This window comes from Panthera leo, chromosome A2, assembly GCF_018350215.1.
Source record: "Panthera leo isolate Ple1 chromosome A2, P.leo_Ple1_pat1.1, whole genome shotgun sequence".
Classification (NCBI taxonomy): domain Eukaryota; kingdom Metazoa; phylum Chordata; class Mammalia; order Carnivora; family Felidae; genus Panthera; species Panthera leo.
The window spans coordinates 139,637,618-139,658,212 of NC_056680.1; the positions used below are offsets into that span (position 1 = coordinate 139,637,618).

The 20,595-nt window shown below is 35.4% G+C and overlaps 1 protein-coding gene across 2 annotated transcripts in view; it reads right to left on the reverse strand.

Moving 5' to 3' along the window:
* The window catches only part of WASL (WASP like actin nucleation promoting factor), a 62,482-nt gene that overhangs the window by 38,068 nt on the left and 3,819 nt on the right, over positions 1 to 20,595 (reverse strand). The window contains exon 1 of one of the 2 annotated variants that reach the window (XM_042923450.1): positions 19,012 to 19,397. The exons of the other annotated variant lie outside the window; for it this stretch is intronic. The gene's annotated coding sequence lies outside the window, so the exon portion shown is untranslated. Of the gene's footprint in view, positions 1 to 19,011; positions 19,398 to 20,595 lie in introns of those variants that run through there. 2 annotated transcript variants of the gene reach the window in all.

Genomic DNA, 20,595 nt, shown 5'->3' on the forward strand with positions numbered 1-20,595 from the left:
CAGGCTCTGAGCTGTCAGCACAGAGCCCAACGCAGGGCTTGAACCCACAAGCTGCAAGATCATGACCTGAGCCGAAGTTGGACGCTCAACCAACTGAGCCACCCAGCACCCCAGAAATTTTGATCTATAAATCGTAAAAGTTTTAGAGCTCACTCTCACTATCAATGCACTTTCTTTTTTGGAATCATTGTTTAAATGCATTTTACATCCAAAAGCCTTACTAAAAGATATGTACTGGACAAGAGACTAAGCTCACTCACTAAACCAGTCATGGCCACACATCAATCTCATATGGTGTCTGTGATTTAAATTCATACATCAAAAAGCTGTAAATTATGTGGCAAAGATCTTTAGCATTACCTGCAATCAAAATTATAGATGCTAAAACCACAAATGGCAAAGTTTACATCCTCTTAGTTTTCTACTTGAAGGATAATCATATAAAGGTGAGAGGAATAGTGATCTCAATATAGACTGGGTTATGTTTGCAAATAGACAGGACACTGTAGTAGACGGGCAGCAAATAGGTGCAGCTTGCTCTCTTCTGCCTCTCCCTTCTCTGTAGCTTAAGTAGACATGCTTTAGGGAGTTTTTCTTCTTTCCTCTTCTGTGGGTTTCAATTTTTAGGGAATGAAGGTGCAGATGGGAAGGACGGTCCCAAGGATTACCACCTCAGCTGACCAAAGTTTAACATTTACCGGCTGCGCCCCAAGCTCTGGCAACAAGAAAATGCGCGCGCGCGCGCGTGTGTGTGTGTACAAAATACATTATAAAATATACAAAGTATATTATGCTATAATATAAAGTATGTTATATTTTAAGACCTAAGTATATTATACACTTTGTATATTATACATTTTTATTATAAAATATATTTATTTATATATTATTAAATATATATTTTTTATTCTGCTACCACTTTCCTGCGCAAGTAACAGTTTGGGAAGAGAAGGTGGAAGGTTGTTACTTTGGTCACTGATAGGATTTCAGTGTTCCTGAACCCAGTATCATTTCACCATAAATTTATCCAGAGTATAATCCAATCCCTTCATTTTACAGAAGAGGTCAATTTATTTCTCAAAGTTCATATTGGTCAGCTCTGGATGAATTTCACAATCAGATGCTCATTTTATATTCACCACACACTACTCATTGATTTATCCCAGTTACTAATTTGTTAGATTTTTGACCTATCACATCTAAATGATTTTCAAAGAACTATATATCCTTAATATAATTTTATCCCTCTATTGATCTCATTTGGTTTACCTTATTTTGGAGGAGGGCAGGGGAAAGTTAGTGGCGGTAGCAAATAGAGGACTACTAGTGCATGAGAAAAAAGGATCTTTATGGAAAGAAAAACTTCAAACAGATGTAAGTTATACGACCTGGGGACATAAGCAGATTTACCAAGAAGCCAATTCATTTAAGTTTCAGAATCTTTTACTTGGAAGTGTCCCTTACAAAATTTGGTTTGTTCTCCTTTGGGGAGCACATGAAGGAGCAGCAACCCCAGCCACATGCTTAAGGGCTCCTCTGTAGCTATTCTTGGAGGTCATCCTGGTACTTCCATCAAGGATGCACTACCTCGACATCCGTCCAGCCCCAGCAAATAACCTGTCCCTCTTGGAACACAAAATGCTCCCAGACCCAATCTTTAACCCCAAGGAAAAGGTATGAATGACTGCTATTTAGCACCCTGCTGGGGGTGGCACACTAAGACCAAACTTTGAACACTTCTGGGGAAAGGAGAGTGGTCCAGCCACCTAAGATCAAGAGCTGGAGTTTTATCCCCAGGCAAGAAGCATCCTCTAAACAAAGTGAGGGAAATTAAAGATGTACCAGTAACTAGTTTAAGGAAACTTCTTTGAGCTTCACAACTATCAATATTTTGATCAAACATACTAGAGCAGGAGTCTTTTCTATAAAATACCAGATAGTTAATATTTTAGGCTTGTGGGCTCTTTGGCCTCTTTTATCTCTGCTGCCATAGCATGTGCAAAAGCAGCCATAGGTAATTTGGAGATGACTATGTTCCAATAAAACTTCATTTACCGACACAAGCAGGCTATAGTTTGCTAAGCCGTGTGCAAGAAGAAAGGATCTCTCTATAGAAAATACAAAATTGTTGTCATGTAAAGAGGTGCTCAATGAATAGATAGCCAAAATAAGTAGGAAAAAAAATATCAAGAAAGTGTATCAATTAATAGTAATAGAAATAAGTTATAATAAGTAATAAGCCATTTTTCTGGATTTTGTGATGTTTATGGTATTTTTTTTGTTGTTATCTTTTCTCATACTAAATCACCATTTTTATATTTAATTTTGGATTCTTTTTTTAAAGAGAACCCTTCCAAATTATGTAAGTTTCAGGCCACAAAACGTGGATCAGCCTTATTTGGAGTAACAATATAATGCACCAATTGCAGCAACAGGATTTTGTATCTAAAAAAAAAAAAAAAAAAAAAGAGCTAACTCAATATATTCCTTTTGCCAAACCAAACTTAATGTAGTAACTTTTTAACATGCAGTGACTTTATCAACAGAAAAAAACTGCGGCTGAGCAACTTCAAAAAACCACTCAATAAAAAAAAGGTTTGAAAGGTCACTGGGAATGTGTGGGTCTAATGTGGATGGGTTGCAAGAGTCTTTATAGTTAACTTTCTACCCCAAGTAAGAATTCTTCACGTGATATTGTTAACAGACAATTAAATAACATTTGCTTGAATGCTTGCTCCAATGGAGAATTCACAACTTGAAGGGAAAAACTCTTATTCTTGAGCAACTCAGAAAATAGATACTGAACCTAAACCTGTTTTCCTGGCAATTCCCACCCACAGGTATTTAATCTTTAATCGTTCATTTAAATATCTGTTGAACATTTGCTATGTGACAGGCGCAGTGCTAGTTACTGTGGCTACAATGCTACAAAACTGGAGATGTAAACTATTCCCCCACTAATCACAGCATATCATATATGTGTAGTGGCAATAACATTTTCATTTTCATAAAGATGTGCCCCAACAACCCTACTTCTCAGGTCATCTCTTTTTCAGCAAGAATTTATTTTGGTCATTTCTCGTCTGACCTGATTTATGGATACCTTATCAGTCTGGTTGCCCTTATCAGTCTATAGGTACATGTGGTCTGACCAGTGCAGAATATTAGCGAAATGATGGAGGTGATAATTTGTTCCCAATCACAGAAAGAAATGCATGTGCCACCTCATTCTCACCTCTCACACTGTATACTGAAGACACAGGGCACCATCTTTCACTAATCATTATCCTCTCTCATGTCCTGATTTTCCATTTCAGTTCTTTGCTCCCAAAGGCAAAACACCCTCTCTCACCCTCCCTTTACCTGGCTAATTCTGTTCACCTTTCAAACCTCAGTTCAGATGTCATCTATCATATCCCTTCCCTGACTCCTTCAAAAAGTGTTATAACTTAACCTACAGTTAATATCCTACTATTTATGAGAATAAGCAACATGAGCTTGCCTAACAAGGCACTTTAGTCCATTTCAGGAGGAAGCAGTTCCTCTTTTCACTAGGCCTTACCAAGAAGATTCTCTTCAAAAGTCAGTGGACTGGTTAGGTAATTAGACCCTCTCAAACTACACCAATGGTTAGGTTAAATATTTTTTAGTGGCCAGGAAATGCTAAAGAATAAAATGAAATCTAGAGTTAAAAAGTCTACAGGAGGGGGGCCTGGGTGGCTCAGTCGGTTAAGCACCTGACTTCGGCTCAGGTCATGATCTCGCAGTTCATGAGCTTGTGCCCCGCGTCGGGCTCTGTGCTGACAGCTCAGAGCCTGGAGCCTCTTAAGACTTCTTTGTCTGTCTGTCTGTCTGTCTGTCTCTCTCCCTCTCTCTCTGTGGCCCACCCCGGCTTGCACTCTGTCTCTATCTCTCTCAAAAATAAACAAACATTAAAAAAACATTTTTTTAAAGTCTATAGGAATCAAATATGCTGAGAAGTTCAAAGTTCATTAAAAAAAAAAAAAAAGCACAGAGAACACAGGGGCACCTGGGTGGCTCGGTCCCTTCAGTGTCCGACTTTGGCTCAAGTCATGATCTCACAGCTCGTGAGTTCAAACCCTGAGTTGGGCTCTGTGCTGACAGCTCGGAGCCTGGAGCCTGCTTCAAATTCTCTGTCTCCCTCTCTCTCTGCCCTCCCCTGCTTGTGTACGCCCTCTCGCTCTCTCTCGCAAACAAATAAACACTAAAAACAAAACAAAACACAGGGAACATAGTCAATACTATTATAACAACACTGTACGGTGACAGATGGTGACTACACTTTTGGTGGTGAGATATGTTGTACACTTGAAACTAACGTAATGCTATGTGTCAACTCTACTCAACATAAATGAATACTTGGAACAGGAAAAGTTACGATCTCTGATGTAACTAGTACCAGAGTTTCCCCACTAGTACACATCGCATTGGTACTAACAAAAATTCTCTGAAAGGAAGCCCACGTGAGCGTTTCCTGGACAGATCTGCCATAAGTCCGCTGCAGTAGAGCCCACATACTCAAAAAACTACAGGCAAAATATCTAAAAAATACTGAGATGAAAGGATCTAATAATTAGCAGGAATGAGAAATATTACATAAGCAAAGATAGCGTGACATACAGTATGAAAGAAGAGCTATAACTGATTCACAATAACCCCAAAAAAGTTAAGTCTTAACCATAATCAAAATGGATAAGTTCATCAGATGAAGCATGATAGGCAATTTGCATCCTATAATAATGATGTATTTCTTTTGGAGCAAGAAAATATAGCAGAGTAAAATATATGGTACCTCAAATATTCACATAGGGACCTACTTTATCACATAGGAGTTAAAATAAGTTCAGTAATGTGTTTGTTCTGTTGTACTAAACCACGGTAAAGAACTAACACATTTTAGAAAGACTTCCATCAAAATCAACAAAATATTTCAAATCTTACATTTATTAATTCAGATCTTCAGAACCTTAATATTATCCAAAATTACTCAGGCAACTCGAACTTTCTAGGTCATCAAGAAAAATACCCACACAACTCATTAAATAAACTACAATTTAGTTATACAATGAGATACAATACAGCTGCTAAAAAAATAAAAGAATGAAGAGGTTCTAAGTAATAAGGAAAAATCCTCAAGATACATTGTTATGTGAGAAAAAAGCAAGATGTAAAATGAAAGGTGTAGTATGTTAACATTTGTGCACAATAGCAAGAATCAATATTTGCCTAGTATGCATAAAACTCAAAATGGACACAGTTGCTACCTATTTTGTATATGCAAAGGTTTTTTGTGAGGGGAGGAAGGATGAGGCAAATGTAAGATAGCATGGAAGAGAAACTTTTCACTTTCATATATTTTGATTTTATACCATGTGAGTATTTGAGTTTTTCAAAAAATTAAATATTGATGTGAAAATACACACAAAAAAGAAAAAGACCCACTCAAGTCATATCATGGTAGAAGTCTGGGTGAAAAAAAGATCTTTGTGATCTAAAAACTGTAACCCAGGAAGAATTTCTCGCAGCTTTTAAGAAGCCTTCCTTTAAAAAAAAAAAAAAAAAAAAAAAAGTCATTTTTGAGAGAGCGAGAGAGCACATGGCAAAGAGAGAGGCAGACAGAGGATCCAAAGCAGGCTCTGTGCTGAAAGCGGAAAGTCCCACATGGGGCTTGAACTCACACACTGTGAGATCATGACCTAAGCCGGTCAGATACTTAACCGACTGAGCCACCCAGGCACCCCAAAAAGCCTTCCCTTAAAAATTAAGTGAACATTGCTGAAAATAACATACTATAATATCTAAAGGCATAAAGTAATAAAAAGGCAAACTTTGGCTATTATAAAAAGATAGCCTATGTCTGTAATGAAGGCCAAAGTCTATGGCTTCTTTCATAAACTTTCCCTTTGAGTCTTTTGAACTCTTAACATGATTAATCAAGACAGCAAGTTTAAATAAAATTCAGTCGGTTTTGTCTTCCATATTTGTTATTCTATATGCAGCAATTCATAATTATCCAAGCTTTTAAAGACAGTAATAAGGATGTGTATACATATTACATGTATTATATAATATAAATAGAAGTATATAAATTATGTGTAATATGTATACACATTTCTTTTGTACACATTATATATCATATATTATATATACACATATATATATACACACATTTAATTTGCTTGACTTCCATATGTACAATCAAGGTGGGGGAAGAACATGCAAAGAAATTAATCTGAGAGTAAATGGAATTTAAATTCAACATACAACCTAAAGACTTTAGATTCAAAATTTGAGACTCATACATGATGTATAAGAATTATTAGAAAAGAAAAAAAAAAAGAGAGGCAAGAATCTTTCTTATTTTTTCAAAGATTTTATTTTTAAGTAATCTCTACACCCAGCCTGGGGCTTGAATTTACAACCCTGAGATCAAGAGACACATGTTCTACCGACTAAGCTGGCCAGGTGCCCCAAGGACCTTTCTAAGGTTGTTTTTAAGGTTTACACTTTACAGTAACCAGATCTATTATGGTGATCCTTTTGCCATGCATATAAATGTTGAATCACGATGCTGTATACCTAAAATATGATGCTGTATTTCAATTATGTTTCAATTAAAAATTTTATCCCTTGTTAACAACTTCAGACTTAAAATTATAGTGTTAAACATCAGTAATGATCTACTCAATAATTTGAAATCATTTAATAAACCAAATTTCATATACTTCCTCAGAAAGCTTAATGTTGCTAGTTTCAAAAGGCATTTTTTATTCAAAATGCATGAACCAATATTTCTAACTCCAGTTATCATTACTGAAACTGAATGAACATGCCTAACTAGATGTTCGATTGCAACCACTACAAAGGAGTAGGAAGCAGACTGTATTAAAATAAATGGTAGATCATGTTTTTTTTCTTTTAAAAGATTTTTATCATTAATAAACCATAAACTTGGGGGGCAGGGTTAAATGTTAGGATTTTATATAATTTAATTCTACTCTATAATGTTACACTAAGCACTATAAAGGCAAAAACAGCAAGCTAATAATTTTCTCTCTAAATGGAATGGGTGACTGGATCCCATGTACATATTTGGATACTTAAATGTTCTGTGTTTTTAATGCATAAATTATTTGGGAAGAATTAATTTTGAGCCAAGGTGAGTGACTCAGGCAGGAGATGCCTAAGGCAGGAGGTGAAAAGATGCTACTAGACTCCTTTTCCTTCTGCTCTTTGGAGCTGCACTATCTAATAAGGAGCTCACTAGCCACACACAGGTATTTAAAACTGAAAATTCAGTCCCTTTGTCTTACTAGCCACATTTCCAATGCTCAATAGCCATGGATGACTACTTATTAAATGGTACAAATGCAGAATACGTCCACCATCATGAAAAGTTCCATTGGATAGTACTGCTCTGGAAAATCCAAGGGAGAGATTTTATATAAATACTTTATTAGAATAAGACATAGAATTTATAAGGTCAGGAGTGGAACAGAGTTGGAATCATTAGACAAAGGAATATTCATAATAAAAAGAATAAAATCATATTTATTCCAAAATGTCTGGCTAACTAGAGACTCAATTTGAATACAGTATTAAATTCAATTTAACAGATATTTATTATATACTGAAAACAGAAAAATAATTAAGGGCTAGTCTCTGTCTCCAGTGACCTAATTAGGGAGATATGTTTTAAATGAATGCTACAAAATGAAAATGTACCAAATGAAATGTACCGAAATGAAAACAAAAATAAAGTGCTCTAGAAAGGCTGAGAAGCAAATGCTGAATTCTGACAGGGGACAAAGTAAGGGTAGAGAATCACAGATATCAGGGAAGAATAACGTGAGGACTAAAGCACAGATTCTGGGGTGGATTCCACCACTCACTTGCTAAGCGATTTTAGGTAATTATATACTCATCTTTCCAATCCATTTCCTGATCTGCAAAATGGGGATACTATTACTAACTTAATTTTGTGTTATAGAGTAAATTAGTTAATACATGTAAAGTGTTCTGAACAATTTCTTCATCATAGGGTGATTAAATTTAAATGAAATACAGAAAGTACTCAGAAAACTGCTTGTCATTGTATGTACTTCTTGAATGTTAACTATTATGATACTCACATTATCAGTTGCTATATTTCCAATCAGATCATTTTAAAGCTCTACTACTAGCTTACAGAAACTAGTAATTAGAGAACTAACATTTCCTGTTTTCAGCAAGTTGGTCAATTAAAAAATAAGGAGAACCAGAAAAAAAAACCCAAGCCTGCGAAAACATGAAAGAAACCCTCACACCTCTACAGTCTGCAAATCTGGGATCAGAATTGTAACTAAAAACAACACCTTAGTACAGTAAATATTTTTTACAATGGCATCTAAAGCAGGTTTAGGTGAGTGACAGACCAAATAAATAATCATGTACTATATCTTAATAGAATTTTCACTAACTTTTATACACATGATAAACAGAACATAAGCAGGTACTGCCTGTCCCCCAACCCTAATACTTCTGGTATTAAAGACTCAGTTCCTTTCTCCAGGGACAAGCACCTGTGCTTATGCTCAATTAAGATTCTCTCCCTAAAATTTAGAATTCCAAACTGAGTCACAGGACTAACGGGTTGAGGGAAGAGATGACTGGAGTTGAGAGAAGTTCCACCAACTCCTGCTGTTGTTCTCAGAACTTCCCAGCCTCCTGCTGCTCCTGAAGTTTTATTGTTCAATTCTGTCCCGGATTCCATGGGATCCTCTGATAGCCAATAAATTCCTTTTTGCTTAAACCAGCCAGAACCAGTTTCTGTTATTTGTGCCAAAGAGCTTTAACTAACAATTGGTTTCTTAAAGTAAATATTAAGTAATTCTCATACCTCCAAGTTCTTAATGGAAATCAATGAGAAAAGACACTTTATTCACTATACATATATGCTATTATATGCAATCATATAAATGTGGAGCTGAATTCATACAGTACTTCCTTTGGCCTGATGTATTTTAATAGCCTGAGAGGACACTATTCTCCATAAATTCTTGACAATTATCTTTTAATATATAGATTCATGCTCAAAACGGAACAGGTTTCTCTTTGGTAAGAATAAAGGGCAACTTTTTGGCAAGGATTCAAACTCTTTCTTAACCTGCGGCAATTAACAACTTCACCTTTGCCTCCTGCTATTAACCCAAGATATAACAGATGGCAGCCAAATAATCTACAAATGCCCAAACATACTATATTTCTCATCTTAACTCATTATGTTCACTCTGCTGGAATATTATGTTTGAAACTTGTCAAACTCCATATACCTAGTTCAAATAGCACACTCTTAATCAAGTTTTTCCACTATGTCCTCAAACACTTCTCCCTCTGCATAATCCCATAACGTTTCATTTACACATCCAATGAAGGACATATCATTGACTGACTTGTGACAGGTCCCTACATAGGGTGTTTCGCCAATGCACCATTCATCCTCTGAAAACAAGGGCCATGTATTCTCCAATTATGTACACTTAGTCCCAGCACAGTATTTATATGCATTTTGCATTCATTCATTAGCTCAACTAAATTGAAAGGAGTGTCTTTCTTAGAATCATATTAATTATTGTTACAGTATTTTAGAAGAATGACAACAGTTCTCTTCTTGGCACTTCAATTAATCATAAACATCTATATGACATGGTGAAAACCCCAAGTTAATGCATCCCCATTACTAATATTTTAAAGCCACCAATCACAGGAATTTGCTTCCACCTCAACCTCCATCCACAGAAGAGGGAGACAAGCCTTCCTTATCCTCCATCACTGAATTGACCTGGAACCTTTTTCATAATACCAATATAACACTGATCTGATTATTATAGCTTTATTATAAACCTTAAAAATCAGGTATGGTGGACCAACATTTTTCTTTTGTGGCTATTCTAGCTCCTCTCAATTTCCATCTAAATGTTATCTATTTATTTATTAAATTTTTAAATGTTTATTTATACTTTTTTTTGGGGGGGAGGGAGAGAGGGAGAGGGAGAGGGAGAGAGAGAGGGAGGGAGAGAGAGGGAGGGAGAGGGAGGGAGAGAGAGAGACAGACCAGACAGACAGACAGAGAGAGAGGGAGACGAATTCCAAGCAGGCTCTGCGCTGTCAGCACAGAGCCTGACGCAGGGCTTGAACTCCCACACTGTGAGATCATGACCTGAGCCAAGGTCAGAGGCTTACCAACTGAGCCACCCAGGTGCCCCTATACTTCAATTTTTTAATGTTTATTTATTTATTTAGAGAGAGAGCACGCATGAGAGAGCAAGAATGGGGGAGGGGCAGAGAGGGAGAGAGAGAATCCCAAACAGGTTCCATGCTGTGGCTATGAGCGCAGAGCCCAACGCAGAGCTCAGTCCCACAAACCATGAGATCATGACCTGAGCTGAAATCAAGAGTCAGATGCTTAACCAACTGAGTCAGGCACCTCTACCTCAACTGTTTTAAAAGTGAAAAAAATACCTTATTGTGATGAGTTTTTAAAACAAACCACCAAGCTAATTACTTCTATGTTTGATACAATCTTGTTTGCAAGGTGGCTAAATAAAGGGAAAGTTGCTACTAACAAATATTAATGCAACCTTCTTACTTGCTTTATTTGAAAAAACAAACCCGTAATATCCCACTTTATAAGGGAGATACATAAACTCTGATTGTAAAGTACCTTGTTGCATTTATCTTCTCATTCATTAACTTTCATTTTAAAATTGAGAAATCTCTAAACTTGGAAAAATAATACCCGAGATTCAGGAAAATCATACTTAAGAAATCACAACATTTTTTATGGAATTAAATTAATAATTATTGCTATTTGTATTTGTTTAATGTTACTTAGGACTACAAAGAATATACTAGATTGTCATAATAAAAGGCACAAATTATTGGTCAGTGCGATCTGACAAGATAAAATCCAATTTTAAATGCACTTATGCCAGGGCACCTGGGTGGCTCAGTCGGTTAAGCTTCTGACTTCAGTTCAGGTCATGATCTCACAGCTCACTGAGTTCAAACCCTGCATCAGGCTCTGCGTTGAAGCTCAGAACCTGCAGTCTGCTTCGAATTCTGTGTCTCCCTCTCTCTCTGCCCCCCATACCCCCATTCGTGCTCTGTCTCTCTCAAAAATAAACATTAAAAAATTTTTTTTTTAAATGCACTTATCCCTTTAAGCAATTCTATTTCTTGGAAATTATCAAAGTAAAATAACAGATCAAGTGTGTGAAGATAGATGGAATATATGTATACACATACAAATGTTAGGGGGAATGTTAGAATAAAAAGAAAGAAAAGAAAAATAACTGTCTATTTCTAGGGAATTGGTCAAGCTTCTAGGATGTGCCCACTGAAAACAGTATACTTACTGACATGAAACAATGTCAATAAAAAAATAAACATCTGTGTTTGTCAGGGGGTGTTTGTTGAGAATAAGTACACATGTTCATTTACCATTCAATAATTCATGAAAACCAAAAGCTAGGAGGATATACACAAAAACATTAATAAGAATTAGTTCTGGATGATGGGGTTCATAGATGATTTCCATTTTTATCAATATTATTTTGAAAACTGCCTGAGTCTGCACTTAGAAATATAATGTGAATCACATAAGCAATTTCAAATTTTCTACTAGCCAATATATAAATTAAAAATGTGTAGAGGGGTACCTGGGTAGCTCAGTCAGTTAAGCGTCTGACTTCAGCTCAGGTGATGATCTCATGGTTCATGAGTTCGAGCCCCACATCAGGATCTGTGCTGTCAGTTCGGAGCCTGGAGCCTGCTTCGGATTCTGTCTCCCTCTCCCTCTGCCCTTTCCCCACTAGTACTCTGTCTCTCTCTCTCTCTCTCTCTCTCTCTCTCTCTCAAAAGTAAATAAAACATTAAAAAAATTTTTTTAAATGTAATGAAATTAATTTTAACATATTTAACTGAATATATTTCTTAATTTGTAATTTCAGCATATAATCAATATTAAAAACTTTTTTTTTTTTAAGTTTATTTATTTAAGCAAACTCTACACCCAACATGGGCTCGAACTCACAATCCTGAGACCAAGAGTCACATGTTCTTCTGACTGAGCCAGCCACGTGCCCCCACATCAAAATCTTTCTGTTTTTAAATATTTATTTTTGAGAAAGAGAGAGAGAGAGAAAGAGAGAGGGCGGGAGAAAGGGAGAGAGAGGAGACAGAGGATTGAAGGCAGCCTGCTTGCTAACAGCACAGAGCCCTATGCAAGGCGAAACCCATGAACCGCGAGATCATGACCATGACCTGAGCTAAAGTCAGACCCTTAACCGAATGAGCCACCCAGGAGCCCCTCAATATTAAAATCCTAATGAAATATTTTATTATTTTTTTGTACCAAGTCTTAGAAATAGAGTGTGCATCTCACATTTACTGCACATCTCAATTTGAACTAATGACACTTCAAGTGCTCAACAGACACATGTGGCTAATGGTCACCAGGCTCCATTATGGGACAATGCACTGTATTTTTAATGGGAAAGAAAAGTCATTTTTTAAATAATAAGTCACTTGACTGCTATCAGAGATCTTTTTCCAAAATCTAACACCTGAATATTACATAATATTTTGAGTTATTCAAACTGTTTCCTCGCATTCTGTGGAAAAATTGTTTTTAGAAATAAATAGGTTGGTCTGAGCTCAAGGAAGAGATACAACAATGTAAGAATTAAATAAAAATGTAGCACTAACAGAGCCTTCCAGGATATAGGTGGGTGTATGTATGCATAAAGCCAATTCCCTGATTTCCATATTTTCTAATAGTGAATTCCTGATGGTGAAATTGAATAAATATTAACTGATTAGCTATATACTGTCAGCATTATTTTCAGGTCTTTCAATGTGAAATTAAGATCATTCTGAGTATGTTTAATCAAATAAAGAATTAAAATAACTTATGCTTCTCAAACTTCTCTAAGTTCTCCTCAAAAATAATAAGACCATAATCATTAGATGCATCAAACTTAGGCTTGAAAAATTAAGGATTCATTCAGGATGATTTCAAATAAACCTAAGAATTCTTATTGGAGGAATTTCCTCCCTCTACTGGAGGTAAGAATTGCATCAAATTTCTCTTCAAAAAACCACATAAACAAGAAGAGAAAGGTGTAAAACATTTAAAGTGCTAAAAGAGAAATGCACCAATCTACAATTCTGTATCCAGCATAATTATCCTCAAAAGTGGAAAAGTATTTTTTAAGACAAACAGAAATTGAGAGAATTTGTTCCTACTAGACAAGTAGTCTACTTGCAAGAGGTGCTAAAAGTTCCTTACGGTGAAGCAAATGATATAGGTCATTTGAATATACTTGAAAGAAAAAAGTTTTAGAGAAGGAATAAATGAAGGTTAAATAAAATCTTTTATTTTTCTTCTTTTTTTAATGTTTATTTATTTGTGTGTGTGTGTGTGAGAGAAGAGAGACAGACAGACAGACAGAGCATGAGTGGGAGAGGGGCAGAGAGAGCGGGAGACGCAGAATCTAAAACAGGCTCCAGGTTCTGAGCTGTCAGCATGGAGTCCGATGCAGGGCTCGAGCCCTCAAATAGCGAGATCATGACCTGAGCCAAAGGCAGACGTTCAACCAACTGAGCCACCACAGTGCCCCTATTTTTCTTCTTTATAAATGCTTTAATAGGTAACAGCAACAATGTATTCAGTGATTATGGCTTATAGATCAGTGAAATGAATGACAGCAATATTATAAGGAATGACATAGAAGAACTGGGAGTTTTATGTTATAAAGTACTTCTACCACCCACAAGGCAATATAGTGTTACTGGAAACTGAACTTTGATTGATTATAAATATATATTGCACAATGGAGGAAAACCACTAAAAATTTTTTTAAGAAGTAAAAACGATTATGTTGAGAGGAAAGAAAATAGAATCATATAAAATGCTCAATTAAAACCAGGTGTGCCTGGATGGCTCAGTCGGTCAAGTGTCCAATTTCGGCTCTGGTCATGATCTCATGGTTCATGGGTCGAGCCCCACATCGGGCTCTGTGCTGACAGCTCAGAGCCTGAAGACTGCTTTGGATTTTGTATCTCCCTCTTTCACTGCTCTCCCCTCTCAAAGATACACATTAAAAAAAGAAAAAAGATAAAGAAAGGAGAAAAAAAGGAACAAAGAACAAGGGCAACAAATAGAAAATTAACAATATAGTAGATATTAATCTAATTATATCAATAATTACTTTAAATGTAAATGGTCTAAATATGCCAATTAAAAGACAGAGACTATCAGAATGGATTTAAAAAAAAGAGCCAAGTACATGCTGTTTACAAAAAAAATTTTTTTTTTAATTATAAAGACACAGGCAATTAAAAGTAAAGGGATAGAGAAAAATATACTATGCTAACCCTAAATAAAAGAAAGCTATATTAATATTGGGCAAAGTGTGTTTCAGAGCAAGGAAAATTATCAGGTATAAGAGGGACATTATATAATGATAAGGAGACCATGTCTATAGGGAGATATAACAATACTTAATATGTTGCATTCAATAACAGAGCATGAAAATATGTGAGGCCAAAGCTGATAAAACTGCAAGGAGACATAGATGAATCCACTATTTAAGCTGGAGGCTTCAACTTTTAAACATAAAAGTACTAAGAAAACTGAGTAAATATTTTTGTAATTCTAAGCTAGCACATTATTAAATAAAAACTTGATATAACAGAAAGACTATTATATTTAACTTTACAAAACTTTAAAACCCCTGCAATGACCAGGAATACCAAATATGCTTTGTCAAAAGATAAATGACAAACTGCAAAAAAAAAAATGCTGTAATATACAATTACCATCTCTAAAGAATTCTTCAAATCACTAAGAAAAAACCCAATAGAAAAAGATTGTCTAAAAACAAAGAACAAACAATTCACAGAAGAAATATCTATCAACAGACATAAAAAGATGTTTAACTTCACCAAAAACTACAAACCAAACAGATATATATATATTTTTTTTGGACCCGTGAATCTGTCAAAATGAAAATGAGTTTTAAATCCTAGTGTTGATGAGAATATATGGAGTTTAGAAACAACTGTTTTGGAAAACAATTCAGCAGTATATATTAACATTCTTAATGCTCATGCCCTCTGACATAATTTCTTAAGAATTTATTCAATAGAATTACTTCAAAAGGATACATAAAAATATGTATTTGAATGTTCATTGTATGTTTAGAAACACATATGTTTCTAAAGGCAAAAACTTGGAGAGAAAAAAAATACCTATTGCTCTGGGCTGAATTATGTCTACCTAAAAGATATGTTGAGGAGTTCCTGGGTGGCACAGTTGGTTAAGCGTCTGACTTCGGCTCAGGTCATGATCTCACAGTTAGCGGTTCCAGCCCCACGTTGGGCTCTGTACTGACAGCTCAGAGCCTGCAGCCTGCTTCAGATTCTGTGTCTCCCTCTTTGTCTGCCTCTCCCTCCACTTTCTCTCTCTCAAAAATAAACAAACATTAAAATATATATATATATATATATATTTATATTTATATTTATATTTATATTTTAACACCTGTATCTATGAATATGACCTTACTTGAAAAGAGGATCTTTACAAATGTAACCAAGTTAAGATGAGGTCATTAGGGTTGACATTAATCCAATGGCTGGCATTCTTATAAGAGAAGACACAGGTAAAGAACACCATGTGATTACATATGTAGAGATTAGAGTCGTGAGTAAAGCCAAGAAACATCAAGGATTGCCAGCAATGCCAGAAGCTAGGACAGAGGCATGGGATGAAGTCTCTCAGTGCCTCCAGGAGGAACCAACTCTGCTGACACCTTGATTTCAGAATGCTAACCTCCTAAGTGAGCAAGAATAAATTTTGCTTTTTATAAGCCATGCAGTTTGTGATACTTTGTTATGGCAGCCCCAGAAAACTAATACACCCACCAACAGAGACTAGTAAGTTACAAGAAACTCACAAAATAGAGGATGCAGTAATAAAAAGTATGCAACAGATACAAATGGACATGGAAACATATGAAATATATATTAATATACGTGAAAAAGTTAAGTTTCAGAACAGCATGTACAATACGAATTTTATGATAAAGAAAACATACCTCTCTGCCTCCAACTCCTCAATGAAACCCATCCTTCTCACGTGCCGGCCAAGGCAAATATGGGTTAGACTACTTCCCTCTGCAATCTTGACCTGCGCTGACACCTTCACAGACTGAATTCACTCCCATGGCCTCAATAATCAACACTCTGCAAAGGATTCCAAAAGCTCTACTCCTACAATCTCTACTATCTTGCTATTACCATCAGGAGGTTCTGTTGTCATCTGGAATTCACACAGCCAACTGAATATTGCCATTCTTTCCTTCACAACATTGCCATTATATAACCTTGGGATGGCAACTAGATGTCATTCATCTATGTGAACCTGGACTGACTGGTAGTGGCTACCTGTACGATGCACTGAGTATTCAGAGACCGCATCTGGACACAGCAGAAAAAGTGCTATCAGCAACAGGTAGTGTCCACCATGTGCACAAAGACCATGTTACTATCCCTCATAACCCTTTTTTTGTTCTAGATGCTGCTACAATTCCGGTTCCTTAGCCAGGCCAGGTCAGCTGAGAGAATGAATAAGATGTTTAGTAAACTTTAAACTGTTACTTAATTATTCCCATTATGAATGTAATTTCTAATTTTCCCCATCTCTAGATCCTTCCTATCTTGATACTTTTTAATGAAAAATCTTTTTTTGCCTCTTTACTAGTAACTTAAGGACTAAAGTTTAACCTCTAAGTCTGAAGTTCAAGTTCTTCCAAAATCTGGCCTCAATTTACCCTTCAAACTTATCATTATGTTCTGAAACAAATACTATTCTCATTTCTAGCCAAGCCAGTCTATTCAATATTTCCTAACACTCCATGCCAATTTTCTACTCTAAACTTACACGTTTCCCTCTACTTGAACTCAGGTGGTTCCTTGCTTCTGACAAATTGTATACCATTTAAGGTCCTCATGTTCAAGGCCCACAATGATGCAGCAAATGCCACAGTAATATATCTATCTTTCCTATTATTTAATTTTTTATTATATGCTGGCTAGTGAAACATATCTTTTTATACAAGATTTTTGTCCTCCCCAGCTACTTAGGAAACAACATAGTTGTTTCTCCATAGTTGTACCTCCATGTATTTGAAGATACTGGGGGAGTGTTAGCATCTCAATAAATCCTCAATACTTGACGATGATATTTCATTAATAAAAACCGTGGAAATTTGGATTTCTGATTAGCTTTATGTGTTGCATACAAATCAATTAGCTCCTTTACTATAATGAAAATTTCTCAAGTATTTAGGTATCCTCTGATATTTTATGGCAACATAAATTCACCATAGTGGAGGGAGAATTTCACTTAAATTTTTTTATTTTGGAACCAAAGACATGACAAATACACAATTTCACCTCTATTTTAAAACTTAAAAATACTACATAGTTTTAGCTTCTCCAAATCTAATATAAGGGTTTAACTGTAAAATGAAACCTGAAAAACATTTCATTGTCCAAAGATTACTGTGTGCTTGGCTTATGATAATTTCTGAACTCATATCATTTTTAACAGCAGTTTATCTTCCTAGATGTCTTTCATATTTCCATTTTGTTTCAATTTATCTGGTATTTAATGAGTTCTCCTTTTACAAAGACATATTTCTATAGTAAATCTTCAGGTCAAGTTAAAAATAAGTTTAAAAAATCACTATAGCAGAGGAACCCCGGAGTCAAGGATACTGAGAAACTAAGTAAACTATCAGAAAGCCATAGTAATTGAACTATGAAGTTACTACACATCTTTCAATTGCTTCTATTTTCTAAAGGGTTTTTTTCTAAATATGCCTCTTCAACATTACTCTACACCCAATTATTTGGTCTCTTTAAAAAAGGGTCACAATTGGGGCGCCTGGGTGGCTCAGTCGGTTGAGCGTCCGACTTCAGCTCAGGTCACGATCTTGCGGTCCGTGAGTTCAAGCCCCGCGTCAGGCTCTGGGCTGGAGCCTGCTTCCGATTCTGTGTCTCCCTCTCTCTCTGCCCCTCCCCCGTTCATGCTCTGTCTCTCTCTGTCTCAAAAATAAATAAATGTTAAAAAAAAAAATTAAAAAAAAAAAATAAATTAAAAAAAAATAAATAAAAAAGGGTCACAATTCTGACATAACACATAAACTCCAAAGTGAAATTAATATTGTCTAAATAATCTCACTCTCCTATACTGATATTATAGTCACTAATCCTCCACTAATTTTATAATACTGACAGATACAATAGATAGAAACAGGATATATTTCTGTTATACTATATATACGAACAGAGTTAAGTATACTAAACGTTTCCTAATTACTAAACAATACTTAACCACTTAAAAATATTAGATTGTTCAGTCACACACCGATTAAGAGTTATATTTACAATTAACGATATATATTACTGTGGACAAGAATGTATGAACTTGTTTTGCTTCCCATCTTTACAGTGAAAGTGACCTCTATACTAATGCTGGGTTCTATAAAGTCCTAAAGAGACTAATTTATAATGAAGCCCAACTCTATCTACTCTTTTAAACCTCAACTTTGAATCAGTCTGTAAAATAACCAAGTTAGTTCACTATAACTGTTAAATCTAACACTTAAACTAAAAACGTTTTAAAAATCTTTACACCATTTTTTCACATGCTTCTCCAAACAGCCAGAACACTCTATATACATTATAGCATTATTCTCTGAAACCCTTAAGCAAGCCCATCTTACAAATCTAAACACTAAGGCTCTTACTGGTTAAGAAATTTCCCTATATTATAAGCTAAGAATAACAAGAAATAGGGGATTTATAGTCCAGATCTGCTGTATTCTTCTAAATCTCCTCCTATTTATAGTCTACCAGACAAGACACTTTTATACTCACCTTTTTCCTCTATACAAGGTTGCCCTTTCAGTTTTGCATATTCCAAATCCCAAATGTTAACCTTTTTTCTCTTTCCATACTCAAGGTGAAATACATTCTCGGCCCTAACTTCCCAGCAATGCTGTCTTAACTCAGGCCTTCATCAAAACAATGATCCATCTAGGCACCTCTCCCTGTAAACCTATTTAAGAATTTAGAACAGAAACAAAGTAACAGTTGGACAGCTACTCTTACCACCTATATTATTAGTTCAGCAGCTGACTTAAACCACATTGTTCTTATAAAGGAAGATTTAAGTCCAGATAAAACTTGCATCAGAAATTGAAGATTTTAACAACGTGATCAAGCAATGAGAAATGCTGAATGAGCTCGTAGGGAATAAATGAGTTAGCAACTATAATTAATAAGTATTCAGTGATCTGTATGCTAGATACTATAAAAATCATAGAAGACTACGTAGGTATAAGATCTAATCTTCCATAATTATATATAGGGTGAGAAAATAAAAAATCTAATGAAAGAATATAAGTAGGTTAAAACAAGTGCTCAGGAATCAAAAGAAATAAAGATTAAAGATGGTTAATAAAAATGGTTTTTTATGCACCACTAAATCTTGAAATAAACAAACTAGTTGAATGTGTCAGAGAAAAGCATCAGTCAACATTACCAACTTAATCCATTTGGACCACAGATGGTTGTAGAGAGGTAGTATGAGGTTTTATTTTTCCCAATCCTTAATTTCTTACTTATTCAGCACTATATATATTAAACTCCACTTGGCAAGATGGCATATACTCTAGAGAAAGTAAGCTAAATCACAGTACATGAAAAACAACAAAACTAACTACAAAACAAGACCTGATCTTGTTTTTAACTCTTCTTAACTGTTCTAAGAAAATACTACCAACTAATGAATTGCATCAGAACTATTTAGGTAAAAGTATATAACATATATTGACATATCACATATAACTCAAATGAAACCTCAACTTTCACAAAATCTATTTTTTAAACTGTGGCAAAATAGATTTACTTAAGATTCACTTCTTCCATGAAACCAATCACCAATCTAGAGTTTAATATACAGACATATTTCCATTTAGTGAAGTATGTATGTTTCTGCATCCTTTTTCTGCTGGTGGTTACACCTGTCTTTAACCCAATTCTCATCCCTCACCTGCTATATGCAAGGGGAATGAAATCCTACTAGAGACTTTTTAAATGTCCTGGAATTCCCACCAGCAATGCCTTAATTCAGGCCCTCATCATATCTTATGTGGACTGCCGTAAATACCTACCCGATCTCCTTTGTCTCCACTGTTACTACCTTCAATCTGCCTTCTATAGTGCTTTCACCTTTCTCCCAAACTTTCTAAAAGTCGTATCTGATCTTGTGGTCCCCCACTAACTAGTGCAATACTTCCTCAACTGTATCTCTCTGACATCTATGAAATACACATTGATATCTTAACAGGTTAGAGAAAATCTGTAGTAAAACAACAACAAAAAAACCCAACTTCGTTTTAATTTAATCTTAAGTCACAAAATATACATCCAAGATTGAAGGGAAACATATTAACATGT